Genomic DNA, 17,855 nt, shown 5'->3' on the forward strand with positions numbered 1-17,855 from the left:
GTGGTATTGTTTTAGGCTATTATATTAGCCTCAAACTTAAACCCCCTTAACCAAATACTTTTTCTTTTGGCTCTGGTCGGGTCTATTCACCATTTCTTTTTGTTGAAGTCCTTCTTGTGTTTTACTTTGCGCGGCAAACTAGGTTTGCTTTCTTTGTTCACCCTTTTTTGGCCGCCTTCTGCTAAGAAGCCCTCCTCCGGGCACCTGGGTGTCTAGGTGGGCTGAATGTGAGGGAGGGGTGTAATCACCCCCTGCACAGGGTATCCTAGGAAACCCAAGTCACACTTTGCCATGATTGGCTGAGGTGGTTGTCCGGGCTGGACAACCCCCCTGCTGCGTGATTGACAGCCAGGCTGTGTGAATGGGGGATTTTCGCATAAAAGGCAGGTCTCTTGGGCTAGAAATCAGTCGCCACTGGAACTACAAGGAACTGAAGAGAAGCGGAGAAGACGGCTGCTGCAACTAGCCCGTCCCGTGAAGCCCTGCTGTAGTCCTGAGCTATCTACCCTTCGACGACCAGAGAAGATCCAGTCTGGAGTCGTCTTCCCTTGAGCCCGGTGCGGATAAACCGCTAATTTTCCACAGCCAGAGGATCCTCTTCTTGGCCGAAATCGCTGCACCCTGTTGTAGTGGTCCGGATAGACATCTGAAGAGCCTCTCCTGTTTTTAAGGAGCACACCTTTTATTCACCGTCGCTGCTGCCGGCTTCATCCCTGTGTGGTGCAGACCCCGCCAGACGTCCTTCGCACCGAAGCTCCAGGAACCGTGGGTCTGCAGGAAACCAAACGGAACTACTGCCGTGGCATCCGCCTCCTCATTGAATAAGGTACTGTGTCCTGCTTGAGGAATTAGGGTGAACCCCTTTTCTTCGCCTCCAAGTCTTGCCCTTGTTTTCCCTCCTTCTTATAACTTTTGCTTCCTCTGCTTACTATCTAAGTACTCTTGGCAATGTTAAGTCTCAAACTATCTGACTGTGTGATCCTCGACAACAGGAACCCGGTTCCACTTGACACTGGCTCCGGCCTATTGACTCTTGAATTTCTGTCTGAGTGTTCTCTGATTGATTCTGTCTGCCTTGACAAAAGTATTGCCTATGATTTTTTTTCCCCCCCCAACTCTCTCTGGGTAACCCAGGTGCTAAGTGTGTTTTTGCCCCGGTAACAATTCTTGCCGCGGATACGCGTTTCTTTAGTAAGACCGAACTGTCATTACTGTCAAAAAGTGATCGCAAGTGTATTCCCGGTAAGGTCTTCTGTTTCACAACACTGGTCCGTTAAAACACAGGATACTTACCTTGAGTTAGAGTGTACCAAAGTGAATTGGTTGGTTGTAGTGTATTTTTCGTGTAGTTTTGAATTAATAGAAGTGTTGTGTTTATAACAAATGGTTTAAAAATAAATGTACTTATTTTTTTACCTGAAACCTTGAGTCAGTGTTTGCTTGAGTCACAGTAATTGTGGTCCCTTTGTGTAATGTCTTCTACTGCTCATATACTCTTGAGATAAGCCTGGCTGCTCCGCTACTGCTACCACTTTAACATAGTACGGGCTTGTACCAAAGATAAAACTTGTATTGCCACCTGTAGTCTTAATTGTGTGTAGTGGTCCCTAAGGGCAATGCACAGGATTCTGCCTAACGCATTCTTTTCTACTAATTTCACTAGTTCGCTTTGCAGAAGGGCTTCTTCCTCTTGCAGCATGCAGATGGGGTGCGGCTCCCTCCCCTGCACTGGATTGCTTTTGAAGTCTAAATGAAGGCCCGCTACTGCTTGCAAAACCCATGCATCCCTCGATTAAAGCTTGCCATTCTCTTACAAAGTGGAGCGTTCTCCCTCCAACACGTATACTTGGTGTACTAACCGCCTGATGCACTGGGCTACCGGTAGGACCCCCTCCCTCTGCGACCTCTCGGGTGTCTTGCTCTGGCTGGAAAGGTGGTGTCCTGCTGACGACCCTCTCAATATTGAGCGCGTGGCCCTTGGGGTCTCCGCTGGTAGCTGTAGCGACCGGACAAATGACCCCTGAAACGACCGGCAAAAACTCTGTGCTCTTTCCAATGTGGAGTACGTTCCGACAAATTGTGACACTTCTTTCGCAAAAGCTGCTCCGAAAAGAAACCCTTGAGCAGTCTCCCCTGCCTCATAGGAGGCCAGGTCACTGAGTTTGCTATCGATCTTAAGGAGTACGCCCCTTCTCTCCGAAGAGAGGGAGAAGTTGGCGTTTCCCAGAAGGCACACTGCCCTCTGCGCCCAGTTACCCAAGTCCTGGCCATCTACTGGGATCCCGGTGTCTTTCGCTTTTTTGGCAAAAACCATAATTTTGGCCAGTGGCCCCGCCAAGTCTAGGCCTTTGTCCTGGCAGCCCCTCCACGCACGATCAACACCCTTCCTGATGTCTCGCACGGATTTGCTGACAAATGTGACCATCCTGGGGTCGAGATCTGGTGTCTGCCAGTTTCCCTGGCAGCAATGGTCTTGGACATTCCGACCTCAAAACGAGACCGTACTTCTCTGTCCAGGGGCTTTCTAATATGTTGGGCCATATACAGTGCCACTCTGGGCGATGGCACCCACTCTGATGACCTTGGGTGCCTAATGTCCTCTGGATAAAACATATCCACTGTGTTCTCTTCCTCTTCGGGCACACCATTCTGTTCCATGGGCTTACAGATGTCTTCATCTTTGCCCCCTTCATCGTCGGGTGAATACTCTTCTTTGTAATCCCCTGAATTGTCCACTCTTGGGGCAGAGGGTCTGTGTTGGAGGTCCGCCATTTTCGCTAGGAAGGCTTTTTTTAAATCTGGCGAGTCGCCTTGGCTTTGGGGAGCATAGTTAACCCTATCTTCTGTGCCCGGGGTGGAGGGGGTCAAAGAGTCTGCACTCATCCGGGCTCTCTTACACCCCTTCTTTTCAACCCCTTTCTGGGGGTGTCCTGCTGAAGTCCCCTCTCCAGGGCTGTCTGCCCGCCATTTTCTGGCCGCTAGCTGTTTTTGCTGCTCAACCATAATTGCTTCCAGCATATCCAACCTTTTAGTTATAGGTTGCACTCCTTGTGACACTGCCTGCGTCAGTAAGTTCCCACAGTACTTTTTTGAAACTGAGGGATAACTCAGTGTCTTGCAGTGTGGGCTCTTCCTCCCACTCTTCCTCCCTCTACTCTGGTGTGGTGGACTGTGGCTCTCTGGGGTGTGAATAATGAGCCATCTTCCTTTTGTCAGCAAAGCCAATTTATGGAGTTCAGCAATTCAAATGTGGCTTTGAGACAGAGTAATAAGTGCTAGAGACTCTGTGCCTTCCAGTCAGCTCAACTGTCCTTGTGCAATATTGGAACCAACTCACACATCCATGCGCGTCTGCCTAAACCAACAGGGCCTGCTCTCGGCCGAGATTCCTTCTGAGCGAGGAGTAAAGCAAGGTTGCCCTTTGCCTTCTTGGGAGATTTTAAAGAATCGGAGCGGAAAAGTAGGCAAGATCGCAGTGTCAAGACTGCTGTATGCGGACGATCCGATTTTATTAGATCAGACCCAAATTGGTCTACAACACCAACTCACCAACTTGGCCAATTACATGGAAAATAACAACTTGGAAATTAATAAATCGAAGACCAAAGTTATGGTGGTCGAAAAAACGCAACAAAAAAGTAACAAGGAGCACTGATCCTGGTATTAGGACACCGTTAAAATCGAAGTCGTCGGTCACTACAAATACTTAGGTATTTGGATTGACGGCTCTTCGAGAGAGACCACAATGCAGATAACTCTGTGGGACAAAGTGAGAAATGTTACGGCTCCAACAAGAGCATTGGATACAAAATTTGGAAAATTCTCATTAATTCAGGCACTACACTTTACAAGTCCAAAGTGGTCCCAACATTGACATCCAGAAATAATGCAACCTTAAATATGCCCAAATCATTATGGCTCCAATTAGAAGGCTATTTGTGTAAATCAGTCCTGGGTTTGCCAAAGCCCACCTCCTATGGCAGCAATTAGGCGAGAGCTTGGACTGTTGTCCCTGGTGGCAGTGGTGGAGCTGAGCTCAATGCAACTGTACAGAAAGACTCTACTGGCGGACAGTTTACCAGTATACCAGGTGGTGGCCGCAGAAATCAAGAGTGGACATTGCACTTAATGGCTGGGTAAAGATCCTCCAAGACAAACTAAGCGATTTAGCTTGTACGGAAGACGTTCTTATTGGCAACCCTCCAAGAGTTAAGTCCAAAATAGAGCACCAAGATTGGATTGTCACTAATGAGAAAGCCATGGCTAATAAACTGTTAAAGCATCTTCCTCTGTCTTTTAACAAGCTAAAAACTCCATTGAAGTACTGTGCTAAATTCCTGGACAAACCTTTGAGGAAACTCTTTGAGAGCGCGTTTGAACTTACTCCCGACACAGGAGATCATGGCCATCAGATTATCAGCGATCTCGAATCAGTGTCGAATATATGACACCCCTGAGCAACCTGAAACTGTAAGACACCTACTCATGTCATGCCCCCAAATGAGCAAGGAGAGAGCGGCATACTTGGCACCACTTTTATCAGACTCTACCATCATGGAAGAGGAAGTTTGCTGGAGTCGTCTAATGGCTGGTGAAAACTCCATATGGTCCATGGCAACTGCCAAAGTGCTGGATCTGGTGCTCAAAAAGACTAAACAACAAACTCCATCTTCAGAAACACTGGCTCTGTTTCTTCCTTCTTTCCTTCTTTGTTTATGCTTTCTTCTTTCGGTCTTGTTTCTTCTTAAAGAGTGATTCTCCAACTAGTAAGGGGTGTCCTGAGTACTAAAGATTGTTTCTACTTTTATTGTACTTGTAAAAATCTTAATGATTAAACACGAATTAAAAAAAATTAAAAATGTTTTTGTTTTAAAGTGCTGGTACGGCAGTATTAAAGTTTTAAGCATAATGCGAGCCTCCTGTCTTGTCATAGAATGGATAAAATCTTTCCTTAGTGAAAGAACAATGATAGTCTTCTCCACTAAAGCGGAAGAACCACCCACCATAGTCACGTTTGGAGTACTGCAAGTCTCGTGTGTGTGTCCCCCACTTTGTACAATAGTTTTACAAAGCCCCTATTTGATCGTCTGGGTGTCACCTACACAAATTACGCAGATGACACCCAGATCCTCATCCCAATATCCGGGGACCATGGCGCCAACACAGCCACTCTCAATGCCATACACTTCACAGTTCACTTCTGGATGGCGCACCACGGTCTGTTTAAATGACGACAAGACAGAGTTGCTCCTCATAGGCTCTCAACACAGGCTCGTTCAACAATGGGGGTCTGTTCTGACGTGTAGCGTTTACTGGGGACTACTATTGTGCTAAAGTAGACCTGGATTATTTCTATTATGTCAAAATCAGTACATAAACACTTTAAATGTGAAAGATGCACAAGAAGGAATTTCAGACACAGATAGATATTGAGCTGTCAGCTTTTTAAATTTATTTCGCTGATGAATGCATTTATTAATCGTGCATTGTTTGATATTGAGCAGTCAGCTTTTTAAATTTATTTTGCTGCTGGATGCATTTAATAATCATGCATCAGAAAGTAAGAAAAAAAGGTATATTGTTAAAAAGAACAGTTGCGAGCTGCAAAGGGTTCAATCTCAAAAACAGAGTTTGCAAAACGATTAATTCATAATATTTCCTCAAGCAGCTGTTTTTGACAAAACAAATTTATAACCACCACCTAAAGTGACTAGTGATTAAGATATAAAACATACATAACAAACATAATAACCAAAACAAAAGCAATAAATGGAAAAGCTTTGGGTTATGTGTATCCAGGCTGGAGGGTGACCTAACAGGTGGTCGACGTCTAGATATGGATCAGGAAAGATGTTGTGACCAGGCAAAGTATTGAGGTACTGGTCAGAGGGACGTTTCGGCTTGGAGCCTTCATCTAGGGCCTGGGGTAGGTCTCCCTAAAAATAGAAACAGGGGGACTGCATTAGTGTCTGGGTGAAAAGTTTAAAACTATTGTTTTTAAAAAAACACATGACATAATAATCTCCGTGAATGTGGTACACCACTCTAAAAATCAAGGACAAGGAAGACACGGGACTGACCTTGGGGGGTGCAGATCTGTTAAGATCTGAAGTTAATGTAACTCATGGATGGCAAGAGATGCTAATTGGTTTGGTCTTCTGGCAGTCAGCTATGGATTGCTGCAAAAATCAAAAGAACATGTGGTTCTGGGTGAGATTACTATTAGTGGAGGAAAATAACAGTAAGATGTTTAAACAAGTTTGCCACAGAGACAAGTTCTCACCTGACTGGGTTCTAGCTGCGCGACGACTCCCAGGAAGTACGCAGAGTGCCAGTTGGAATTGCATTTGATCGTTAAGATGTGGACCAGCACATAATGGTGGCTGGCTGATAGTTTATGGTCTGTAGTCGTCCTACAAGGGAAGCGAAATGTATGCGCCCGTTACGATAATCCGTAAGGAAAGGGTCTGTGCTGTGTGCCCAAGGAGGAAGAGGACATACCTGGTATTAAGTCCCAGGCTCGCTGCCAGCTGGCGTGTGGAGCCGCGTCTCGGGCTCGCTGCAGGCTGGCGTGTGGGGCCGCGTCTGCTATTTGCGACTAGATCGCTGCGTGCAGGTAAGCGAACTGAAATGCGCCGAGCACTTCACGTCTGTACTGAATGCGCATGCGCATCAGGAGTAGTGTTCTTTTAACTAACGAGTGCGCATGTGCCGGCCCGCTGTGGAGTAGCGTTGCCGTAGGAACATGTCAATACAAGACACTGGTCTCTTGCGCATGTCCCTTTTGGGACGGAATGGCAATGAAATATATTTGCGCATGTTTTTAAAAATAAAAAGAATTACCAGTTGTTATGGATGATTTCTCAACACCGGCTCGTCAAACTAAATGATGCCTTCAATTCCTTCAAAGTTACTAACGAGGTAAAAACACTAGGTTTCTGCTTGGACCTTCACTCACCCTCAATAAACAAGTCAATGCCACAACATCAGCCACTACTTACACGTGCCAATTCATCAGCGCCTGCAGATAATTCCTCAGACCGGACAGCTGTTTGACTCTGACCAGAGTATTAGTCCTTACCCGTCTCGACTATTGTAACGCCTTATATGCCGGCACTAAGATCAAGAACATCCGGAAGCTACAGGTCCTACAAAACAACGCCCGCAGGGCCGCCCTTAACATCCCCAGATCAGCACACATCAGCAATAAAACATCAACAACACTGGCTGCCGATACAAGAATGCATCATGTTCAAATCCCTCACTTTAACTCACAAATGTCTTCACCGGATGGCCCCCACATACCTATCTGACAAAATCAGCATGACACAACGTGCAAGACCGACCAGAGCAGCCTAGCAGCACCGCCTCGCTCTTCCCAGGTTCAAGCTCCAAATGCAGGCGGTAGCAGCTTCCCTACAATTGCCAGAAAACTATGGAACTCACTGCCCCTCCCACTCTGAGCACAAGAATCCTGGATTTTCGGCAGACAACTGAAATTGCACCTCCTCACTCTAAGCCTGGGTAACTAACGCACACCCTCACACTACACGGCACACATTTAAATACTTTAATTACTGTAAATATTGTATATACCATTTCTTATCTCTAATGTTAATACCATGCATTATGTCTGTCTTGTATCTATTCTCTGTGTAACAACTGTAACATTTATATTCTGTAAGAAAGCGCCCAGATGCCTTTGGGCTTGGTGCGCTATACAAGCTTCAAAAAAATAAATAGACTCTGATATAGGTGCAAAAGTTTTGCAAGTGCACAAGGAGTTAAAACTACCAACGGGCACTCCGGTATGGTTTGGACAACTGACTCTCTTTGAGAAGTATTTGAATGGACCCATCAAAATACTCTAACAACGAGGTGTGGCATTATTTTCCGCAAACGACTAAAACAGCCAAAAACACTGTTTTACACTATGACAACCATTTATTTCCTGTGAGATAGATATCTGTCGGCACTGCCACCACATTTCCAAAAACAAACACACAGTTGTCAATATTACTGTTGTCTGTGTTTAAGAGAACAGTGTGAAACGCTTAAGGAAAAAACTGAAAAATATCCTAAATTGTGAAGAAGGCTTAGTTTCACAATACACTACGTTTCACCATATAGCAGATAAAGATGGAGGCTATACCTAGATATGAGAGTCTTATACAGTGGGAGAAAGGTCTAGGTTCCACAATAGGTGGGTCTCAACATATGACAGCCAGAGGCGGAGGTCGCACCTAGATTCGAGAGTCCTGCAGTGCGGGGGAGAGTCCCAGGTATCCCAATACACTACGTTTCACCTTACAATAGACAAAGGGGAGGCTGTACCTAGGTTTGAGTCCATGTTTGCTTAACATTCATAGTTCTATTTAAGTGCGGGACCTGCCAACACCCACAACTCTATCTAAGTGTGGGATCTGCCAACATTCAAAATCCTGTCTAGATGCGACGCATGTTTGTTTCCACAGTTCTAACGGAGTGTGGCATTTGCTAAGGTTCACATTTCTACTATGTGTGGCACTTGCTAACATTCCCAATTCTATCCAACCATGGCATTTACTTAAGATTCTTAATTCTATCTAAGTGGCGCAATTGCTAACGTTCACAATTCTAGCCAAGTGTGGCATTTGCTAACATTCACAATTCTATCCAAGTGTGGCATTTACTTGAGATTCACAATCCTATTTGGATGTGGCGTAGGCAAACCTTCACAGTTCTATCTAGGTGTGATACTTGCTAACAGCCACAATTCTATGTAGATTCGACACAGGCTAATGTTCACAACTCTATGTTCTATGTTATGATGTAAGGTATTGTAGCCTGGAAGGGCTTTCTGGAGTAGAGTGATTGCTCTACTGCCCACCGGTGCCACACTTAATTTGGGAGTTGCTGCTGGTTGACTGCTTGCCACTGGCTTCCCCTGCTGAGACCTGCAGGCACAATCTGGAGCCACCTCTGTGGGAGCTGCCCTTTGCCTTGGGGCCCTTAGCCGCAGGGGCTGCACGGGCAGAGGGCTGCCTTGGGAAAGTCAGTTATGACCAGGTGGACGTACCAAGTGGGAAGTGGGCGGGGTGGGAGACAGGTAGCGGAGGGCGGGACTGGGAAAAGGCCAGACACAAAGGACTACACCCCACAGACTGCACCCTCCAGATGCAGGCGAGCACAGAAAATGGTCAGAAGCCACAAACACTAGACAAACCCACCAGATTAGCACACAGTGCGCACCAAAAACGGTTGAAAAAACACCCAAACCACTCCAATAGAGAACATAAAACGGGCCAAAAGCAGATTACAATCCTTGTGCAACTACTCACTTGGCATCAACCAGCCGCTAAAGCTGCTTCCAAAGTGGTTTCCCTGCCAGATCCTTCCACCTTGCAGTCCACAAAGCGAGTGGAAATTAATCGGACTACTCCTGGTTCTGGCTATAAGATGAGTGGCAATGCAATGGGGAAGAATGCTGACCCCCAACAGTAAATCAATGGCAGGCCGATATCCTATATTGTAACGACCTGGACACAGAATATGGCAAACTGTCGTGCCGTCAAAATAGACTCTGTGATATAAGGGGCCGTACATACACTACCTGATCTCACACTCAAGGGGACAAGAGGTACATGACCAACCAGGACCTGTATGCTGTGAGAACGTATCCCCGGATCAACCAATGCAGCATGAAACCGCTGAATGCATTCTAGAAATCACATGGACTTATGAGCATCACATTGGAAGGACTGCAAAGACGCCAACACTCCTAATGTAAGATAAGTATGGTCTCTTGATGGCCCACCAAGTACTTGCATATTATGCAACTGTATGGGAACTACTGTTTGGGGGCAGGAGTGGGGATTGTTATCGGCGTTGTTTTAAAATGTTAATAAAAAGAAGTTTAAAAAAAATAATTAAATATATTCACAATAAAACACTAGTCGGCCCTGTTATAGATGTCAGAATAAATACGAATACCGCACAAACACATTGCACGCTGCCGCTTTGTTATGCTGCCGGCCTCTGAAAACCCCTTTGTCACAGTGAGATTACAATGAATGGGCTCTTTATCTCCCCTGAACATTTCTGACTTGGCCAAACCCCTGCCCCCAACCCCACCCCCCTACTTACCTTTCCCCTGACTCGCTGGTCCCTGCGATGGCGGTTCCCTTTCACTTCCGTAATCGGGAACCGGCGCCACATGGTCCTTTCCCTTTTTTGAAAAAAGAACAAAATAAAGAGGTAAATCAATATTTTGGAGGGTAGGACATTTGTGGGACATATATATATATTTTTTAAAGAATATTTGTTTGGGTAGTTCAATTTAAATTCGGTCTGTTTGGACAAAAACCCGTTTAGACACACCCAGCACATGGCAGCTTGTGATTGCCCGCGCCTTGGGGCTATGGTGACACTACAATAAAATGGCTCATTCAGATGCAGTTTAGGCATACCTGGCACATGACAGCTAGTAATTACACAAGCCACAGAGCTTCATTGTAAGGTTGCATCATTCTGATATCGGCTTCATATTTTCTAATACACAGGCAGATCTAAACAGCTGAGTCGGACCACAGGGTCTTGTGTGTCGTCATCTATGAATTCTCTGGCCTGTGTCACCGTCTTCATAGATAAAACTGTGTGTGTTCATGTCCCTTATCAACAAATGTGCCTGTCACATGTAGACCTTGCAGCTGTGTTGTTGTGAACACTGCGTTTTGCAATGGGAATATTTTGAAATGGCAAAAGCCAATGCCCCAGCAAAATGACCCCTCAACAAGTAAGTGTGTTAGTGCAGTTACTTGTAAGTTAGTGTCTTGTGCTGTGCTAATGTTCACACTGGGCCATACCTCAATATACACATCTGACTCAAACTCATATTCCATTCACTCTATTTTTCATTAATTTTCACAATATCTCTCAACAACCACAAATTGTGCCTGACCTGTTTCTTTCCGATTTTAGTGTCTTGTGTTTAATACTCGGAAATTCTTCAGGGGCTAGCGTAAGAGGTTAGTAAAGCAACGCATCTCAGTAAAAAACAAAACCCATCGGTTTCAACCAAAAAAAGTTATTTTGTAATATCTTTCTCAGAGTTGCTATTATATTCTTAGTCCATGGGTTTGTATTACCCTTTGGTCCGTATACGCGGAAGAAGGTCTCCTCCGTTCTGTATCGTATACAGTGGCTGCCTCGTGTCATAAAGTCCTTGGGGCTGTGTATTGATGGTTGGTTAGGGAAGGAGCCGTCTCACAGTTGTTGAAAAGGGTATCTCCCTTTAAGAGTCCCTGTGCCGAATCCTTCTCAAAAGGAATTTGAAGTTCACTTTCCACTTTGGTCCCCGTATTTCTATTACCAGTTGTCTTGACCAGTTTATCACCCGGTGCGGTAGCCAAGAGATTTCATGTACTTCAATCTCATCTCATTTCCTTCTCATGGTGAAGGGCTACGTTCACGTCTGGTAACTCTGTGCCGTCTCCGTAATTGCACGGATTCCAGCAAGAGCCAGCAAAAAAGGTCCTAACGTTACCATGTAACCATCCGAGATGCGGTTTAGGTCCCATAGTGTTTCCGTGTCCACCCACTGTGGTTTAGTCAGGATCTCTCCGGCACCTTCCACTTCCGGGGCGGCTTTTACGTCACCCATTCTTCTTCATTATCACTGGAATCCCCACCATTTGCAGAGGAGCGCTGAGAGTAGCAAGGCCCTTCCCGGAGCGCCTTATTTTGTAAAACCTTGCAGGCCTGAGGCCTTTTTTTACCCCCCAGCAGCCTGCTCCCACCCCACACCCTCTTCCTGCTTTCCCTTCCCTCCCGCCTCCCGACCCGCCTAGGCCCGTTCTCATTGGTCCTCTCACCCTTCATCACTGGTCCTCCCAGGGCAGCCCTCTGCCTGGCAGCTCCAAGGCTAAGGGCCCCAAGGCCAAGGGCGGCTCCAACCGAGGCGGCTCCAGGAAGTGTCAGCAGCTGTCCCTAGTGGAAGCCAGTGGCTAGCCATCAACCTGCAACTACAAGGACCATTAAGGTAGGAGTGGCCCAGGGCTGGAAGAGGAACAGCCGCTCTGCGCTGGAGTCGCAGCCACTTGGGGAGACCACGTTGCTGTAACGCTCACCTGATTCTCGCAGAGGCGCCGGTCTTGACTGGGCGACTACCGTATCTTCAAAGGTGATGTGTAGCACCCGGTTGGCTCTTTGGGCTGGACCTCTGTGCACTGTATGCCTGACTTCAAGAGTAAGATGTCTGCAGACAGAAAATATGGGATTAATGAACTGGGGTTATTGGGGTGTCCCTATCTCTTCCCTTTTTTGCTCTCCTGTAGACCCCCAAAGGTTAACGCTCTCACCTTAGGTAAGTGAATGCCGAGCTCTCATCTGCCTCGGGGCAGGGTGCTGTAACCAGTTTCTTCACTGGATCGGTAGCGCAGGCCTCTTGACTTCAGAGGACTGCTGTCCGTCGTTTACTGCACGAACGGTAAGTTTCGAGTAATTCTATTGTCTTTAAAGTCTTTAGCAATGATGTCTCTTGTTTTGCAGGTTCCGGCGATGGCGGATGACGGGCTGAAGTGAGTTGAAGATGGAGTCCGTATGATGATTAGAAGCGCTTGGAAGCACGTAAGTAAGCGCTTGTTGCCTGCTTCACGATGCGCTCTAACTGTCTTTTATTTTGCAGGTACAAGTTCGGAGCGGCTGCAGGGTGCCGGAATACCCACTGGGGTTGATGTGGAAAGGAGTAATGGCACGTGAGTATCAAAGTTCCCCAATGTCTTTAAACGCACCTTGTTTTGTCTTTCAGATGCAGGATGCAGCGCCGAAGGCCTCCGGAGCGTGCGAAGAGTCGGTAAGCTTTTGTCTTTCAGATGCTGGAATGCAGTGTGAAGACCTCCGGAGCGCACGAAGAGTAGGTAAGCCTTTGTCTTTCAGATGCCGGAATGCTAACCTGTTCTTTCTTGTCTTTATAGGTGTTGCTGAAGACTGGATTCAGGATGGTAAGCCTTTTTCCTTAGGCCCAGGATCCGATGCAGAAGACACGATGAGCGTTCTGCTGCAGAGGATGCAGAATAACGCAAAGCAAGATTCATCCACCGGGTGTGGTTTAAATAGCCTCCTGTAGTGCTTAGGTGTCTCCTTCCACAGCCACGCCTAGGTAAGAAAAGAGTTCCTGCTTTCCAGAAGAGTTCCAGTGTTCTGAATCTAGGGAGTGGCTCCTGCCCCACCCAACAGGAAAAGTAGTTCCAAACAGAAGAGGATCAGAGGCTCAGCTGGCAGGCAAGTAAGCAGCATGGTCTGCTGCAGGTAAGTCCACCCAAGCATCATGAGCCCGGCGCTGCCAGCGCTGGGACTGGGCACATTTATGAGCCTGGTGCCACTGGCGCCAGGACTGGGTCCAAAAGGTCCCAATTGGGACTGGTTGGCCCTCGGAACCTGGGTTATGGATCTGCTTCCAAAGGAGTTGGGAAAACCCTGACCTTTTGGAAGCAGAGATCATGACAGTTGCTCAGGGTCACTGCACCGCACTGCATCTCTCACCCTCTTCCTCAAAATTAGTCAAAATCCAAACTCCGTCTCCAGATTGCATTGTATGATACGTAGACTTCTCTGCTAGGCCTCTCTCCCACTATACAGGTCTCTAAAATTTGGGGTTCTGTCCCCAATTGCATTGTATATTTAGATTGCATTGATAGGCCTCTCTCCCACTATACCAGTGTCTCTAATTTAGCTGGGGTTCTGTGCCCAAATTGAATGGTATGATATTTGGATTGCATTGATGGGCCTCCATCCTCCCACTATACAGGTGTCTCTAATTTAGCTGGGGGTCTGTCCCCAAGTGCATTGTATGATGTTTGGATTGCACTGCTTGGCCTCTCTCCCACTGTACAGGTGTCTCTAGTTTAGCTCGGGTTCTGTCCCCAAGTGCATTGTATGATATTTGGATTGCATTGATAGGCCTTCACACTGCATTGTATGATACTTGGACTGCACTGCTAGGCCTCTCTCCCACTATACAGGTCTCTCAAATTTAGCAGGGCCTCTGTGCTCAAATTGCATAGTATGATATTTAGATTGCTTTGATAGGCCTCTCTCCCACTATACAGGTGTCTCTAATTTAGCTGGGGCTCTGTCCCCAATTGCATTGTATGATGATTGGATTGCACTGCTGGGCCTCTCTCCCACTATACGGGTGTGTCTAGTTTAGCTGGGGTTCTGTCCCCAATTGCACTGTTAGACTGCATTGATAGGCCTTCACACTGCATTGTATGATACTTAGACTACACCGCTGGGCCTCTCCCCCACCATGCAGGTCTCTCAGGGCCTCTGTGCCCAAATTGCATAGTATGTTATTCAGATTGCACTGCGAGGCCTCTCTCCCACTGTACAGGTCTCTCAAATTTAGCAGGGCCTCCGTGCGCAAACTTCTTTTTGTGTCATTTAGATTACATTGATAGGCCTTCTCCCACTACACAGGTGTCTCAAATTTAGCTGACCAACTAACTCTCAAGTGAAACAGAACCCACCAGTCAATTACTGTGGACTGTCACTCTGATTAGGGGCTCATGCATTACAAGGCGCAAGTCCGAGCTGCGCCCCTCCAAGCCACTCTTGAACTAGCAGATACCCTCCCAAAACCCACATAGCTAGCTCACCGCAGTGAACCGCGCTCAGGGAGACGGACACTAAAGAGAGCCAGCGATAGCACCCAAATAAACAATCCTTAACCACCTCCCCACCCCCTCTAAGGACAGGGACTGCACGAGTCGCCAACTTCAGCCAGAATACCACTGACAGAGCCCAAACTAGTAGCGGACAGCTTTCACACCCACTACTACACCACAAGACAACCTGACCAAAGCAGGACCAACTGGACATCACCAAACAAAAGACTAAACAACTCTCAAGCCTATAATGCTGCGCAAAAGACCCATTCCAAGGAAAAGACGAAGAGAAGAAAGAACAAACACCCCATAACAGCAACTAAGAACGACAACGATAGATTGCACCCCCACAGAAAGGAACACAAATCGAACCAACACCGAGAGAAGAGACAAATCCCTCTATCTAACTCCATACTTCGCTGGCAACCACACCAACCCAACCCAACGTTAAAAGTAGCATTATCAAACAACCTAACACAAGCAAGCAGAAGGATGAACAACACAAAAAACAAGCACTCGACCTAGGCGATAACACCCTACATCACCAAAGCAGAAGGAACTTCCAATCAATGACCACAATTTCTGGAAGATGAACACGATGAAAACAAAAATAACCCAAGACAGAACCTAGAAGAACTCTTTGAAGACGCTGACACCCCGAAACCCACAGCTCAACAAGAGATTGACCAGGAAGGAAACCTCAACACCGATCAGAAGACTACCTCAACAAGAAAGTTCAAACCATACAACACCTCCAAACTTCACTGCAATCTAATAAACGCAAGATCCATGTCAAAACACTCAACAGAGATCTTCGACCTACTTGACAACAACGGCATTGACATCCTGTTCATCACAGAAACATGGCTGGACGACAACTGCAAAATCACACTCCAAAGCTGCCTTCAAACCAACTTCAAATGCCTGCAAATAAGCAGGAAAAACAAAAAAGGAGGCATCGCAATAGCATTCAACGACCACCTGAAAATGAAAACTGACAAACCACTTAACATTCTCAACTGCGAAACCATGGCAATAACAGCGAACCCAAAAATCAACCTCGCATTCATCCTGGTGTACAGACCCCCGATATATGGTGCAACATTCGTGGACAACTTCATAGAAGCCATCACCAACTTAGCCATCAACCACGAACACCTAATCATCCTGGGGGATTTCAACATCTGGTTTGAAGACAATCACGCCAACTCCCAAAACTCACTGATTGAAAAACTCACCACCATGAAACTACGACAACTAGTCAGAGGCAACACACTAGGCAGGACACACCCTCGACGCAATTTTCGCCAATGAAAAACTCCTCACCACGGCACCACCAATACAAATACTGTGGAGCGACCATCTCATCATCCCATTCGTGATCACACTGCCTACTCAAGTCTATATCCAACCCACGAAACTCACAACTACCACAAAGAGAAACTGGAAACGCGTCAAAGAAAGCAACCTATTCGAACAACTGGAATTAACCAAATCCTCAACTACAGAACTAGAGCTAGCTGACCTAGACGGGAAAGCGGAGATGCTGCACAAATGGATTGCAGATACAATAGACAAGATCGCCCCAGAAAAAACGTTCAACCCATCAAAAAAAAGAGCAAAATGATTCATCCCACTACTAAGCGCCATGAAAAAGGAAAACAAAAAGATGGAACAAAAATGGAGGAAAAAATAAAACCCCAACAAAAACTTCCAGAAACAAATCCACGCATACAAGAAGGAAATTCAAAAGGCGAAGAGAAGACATTATGACAGAATCACCAATCTTGCAAACACACAAAAAGAAAAGTTGAGCATCATTAAAGAAATGAGAAACCCACCAGGCTGCGATAACACCCCAAACCCCTTGGGAAAACTATGCAACGACTTGGCAGACCACTTCAACAAAAAAAAAAATCAATGACAAACCACACAAGAGACCAACCACAACATACAACCTAACACGGAACCACAGCACAAACTCCAAAGCTTTCCTGAAATATCAGCAGAGGCATTTGCAATGCTGGTAAAACGAAGCAAGAAAGCTGGATCACCCATGTCCCAGAGACAACTACACATCAATCCTCGTGGAAGGAACGCCAGCAGAACACTACAGAAACCTTCTAAATCTATCACTAGCAACAGGGACTGTACCGAGGAACTTCAAATCAGCATATATCAAGCCACTCATAAAAACAAAAGTGGCGACGTAGAAGATCTCTCCAACTGCAGGCCGAACATCCCCTACCCGGCAAAACTTCTAGAAACCTACTTTATAAACTAACCGAAGAACACGTAGAAAAACACCACCTGCTAGACCAAGCTCAAGTCTGTTTCAGACCAGCAAAAGGAACGGAAACAGCACTACTATCCATCTGGGACGACCTCAAAACTAACGCAGACTCAAACACTAGCTCAGCCCTTATTCTGCTCGACCTCTCTGCAGCCTTTGACACAGTGAGCCAAGACACCCTGACCAAAAGACTAGAAGACATAGGCATAACAGACACAGCCCTACTCTGGACCCAATCATTCCTAGCAGAAAGAACAAACTGTATGGATTAAACCATTCAAATCCACACCACGAGTTAACTACTGTGGAGTGCCACAAGGATCCTCACTATCTCCACTATATTCCAACATCTATCAGACTCCGGTCGTCAGAATCTTCAAAAAATACAACATTACATGCTACAACTAGGCAGATGATACTCCAATCATCTACAAAATCAAAGACACCGATGCTGACCATTCAACCCTAATTGACTGCCTAAAAGAAGTCTTCATTTGGATGAATGCCAACAACCTGAAAATCCAAACAGGAAAGACAGAAATCATGATTGTAACCAAAGAACAAGATAACGAAACCACCATCCCGTGGCCTATGGAAATGGGAAACACACCAACACCATCAAAGGTAGTCAAAAATCTGGGAGTCCTAATGGACAACACCCTAACCTTAGAACCACAAATAAATGCAACAGTGAAGAAATGTTTTTTCCTCCTCCACACGGCAAGAAGAATTCTACCTTTCCTCTCCTTCACACACAAAACAAAACACTCACTATTGTCTCCCTAATCATGTCAATAATCGACTATGCAAACAGCCTCTACCTCGAAATACCAGAACACCTCCTGAAGAAACTGCAACGGATCCAACATGCAGCAGCAAGACTAGTCCTCCAACTATCCAGAAGAGACCACATCACC

The 17,855-nt window shown here is 46.2% G+C and overlaps 1 protein-coding gene across 1 annotated transcript in view; it reads left to right on the top strand.

Annotated features, from left to right (window-relative positions):
* SMC1A (structural maintenance of chromosomes 1A) overlaps window positions 1-17,855 on the top strand; it is a 642,162-nt gene that overhangs the window by 57,533 nt on the left and 566,774 nt on the right. The window lies entirely within an intron of this gene.

The sequence above is a fragment of the Ambystoma mexicanum genome, chromosome 2p (genome assembly GCF_040938575.1).
Source record: "Ambystoma mexicanum isolate Mex_15411 chromosome 2p, UKY_AmexF1_1, whole genome shotgun sequence".
NCBI lineage: Eukaryota > Metazoa > Chordata > Amphibia > Caudata > Ambystomatidae > Ambystoma > Ambystoma mexicanum.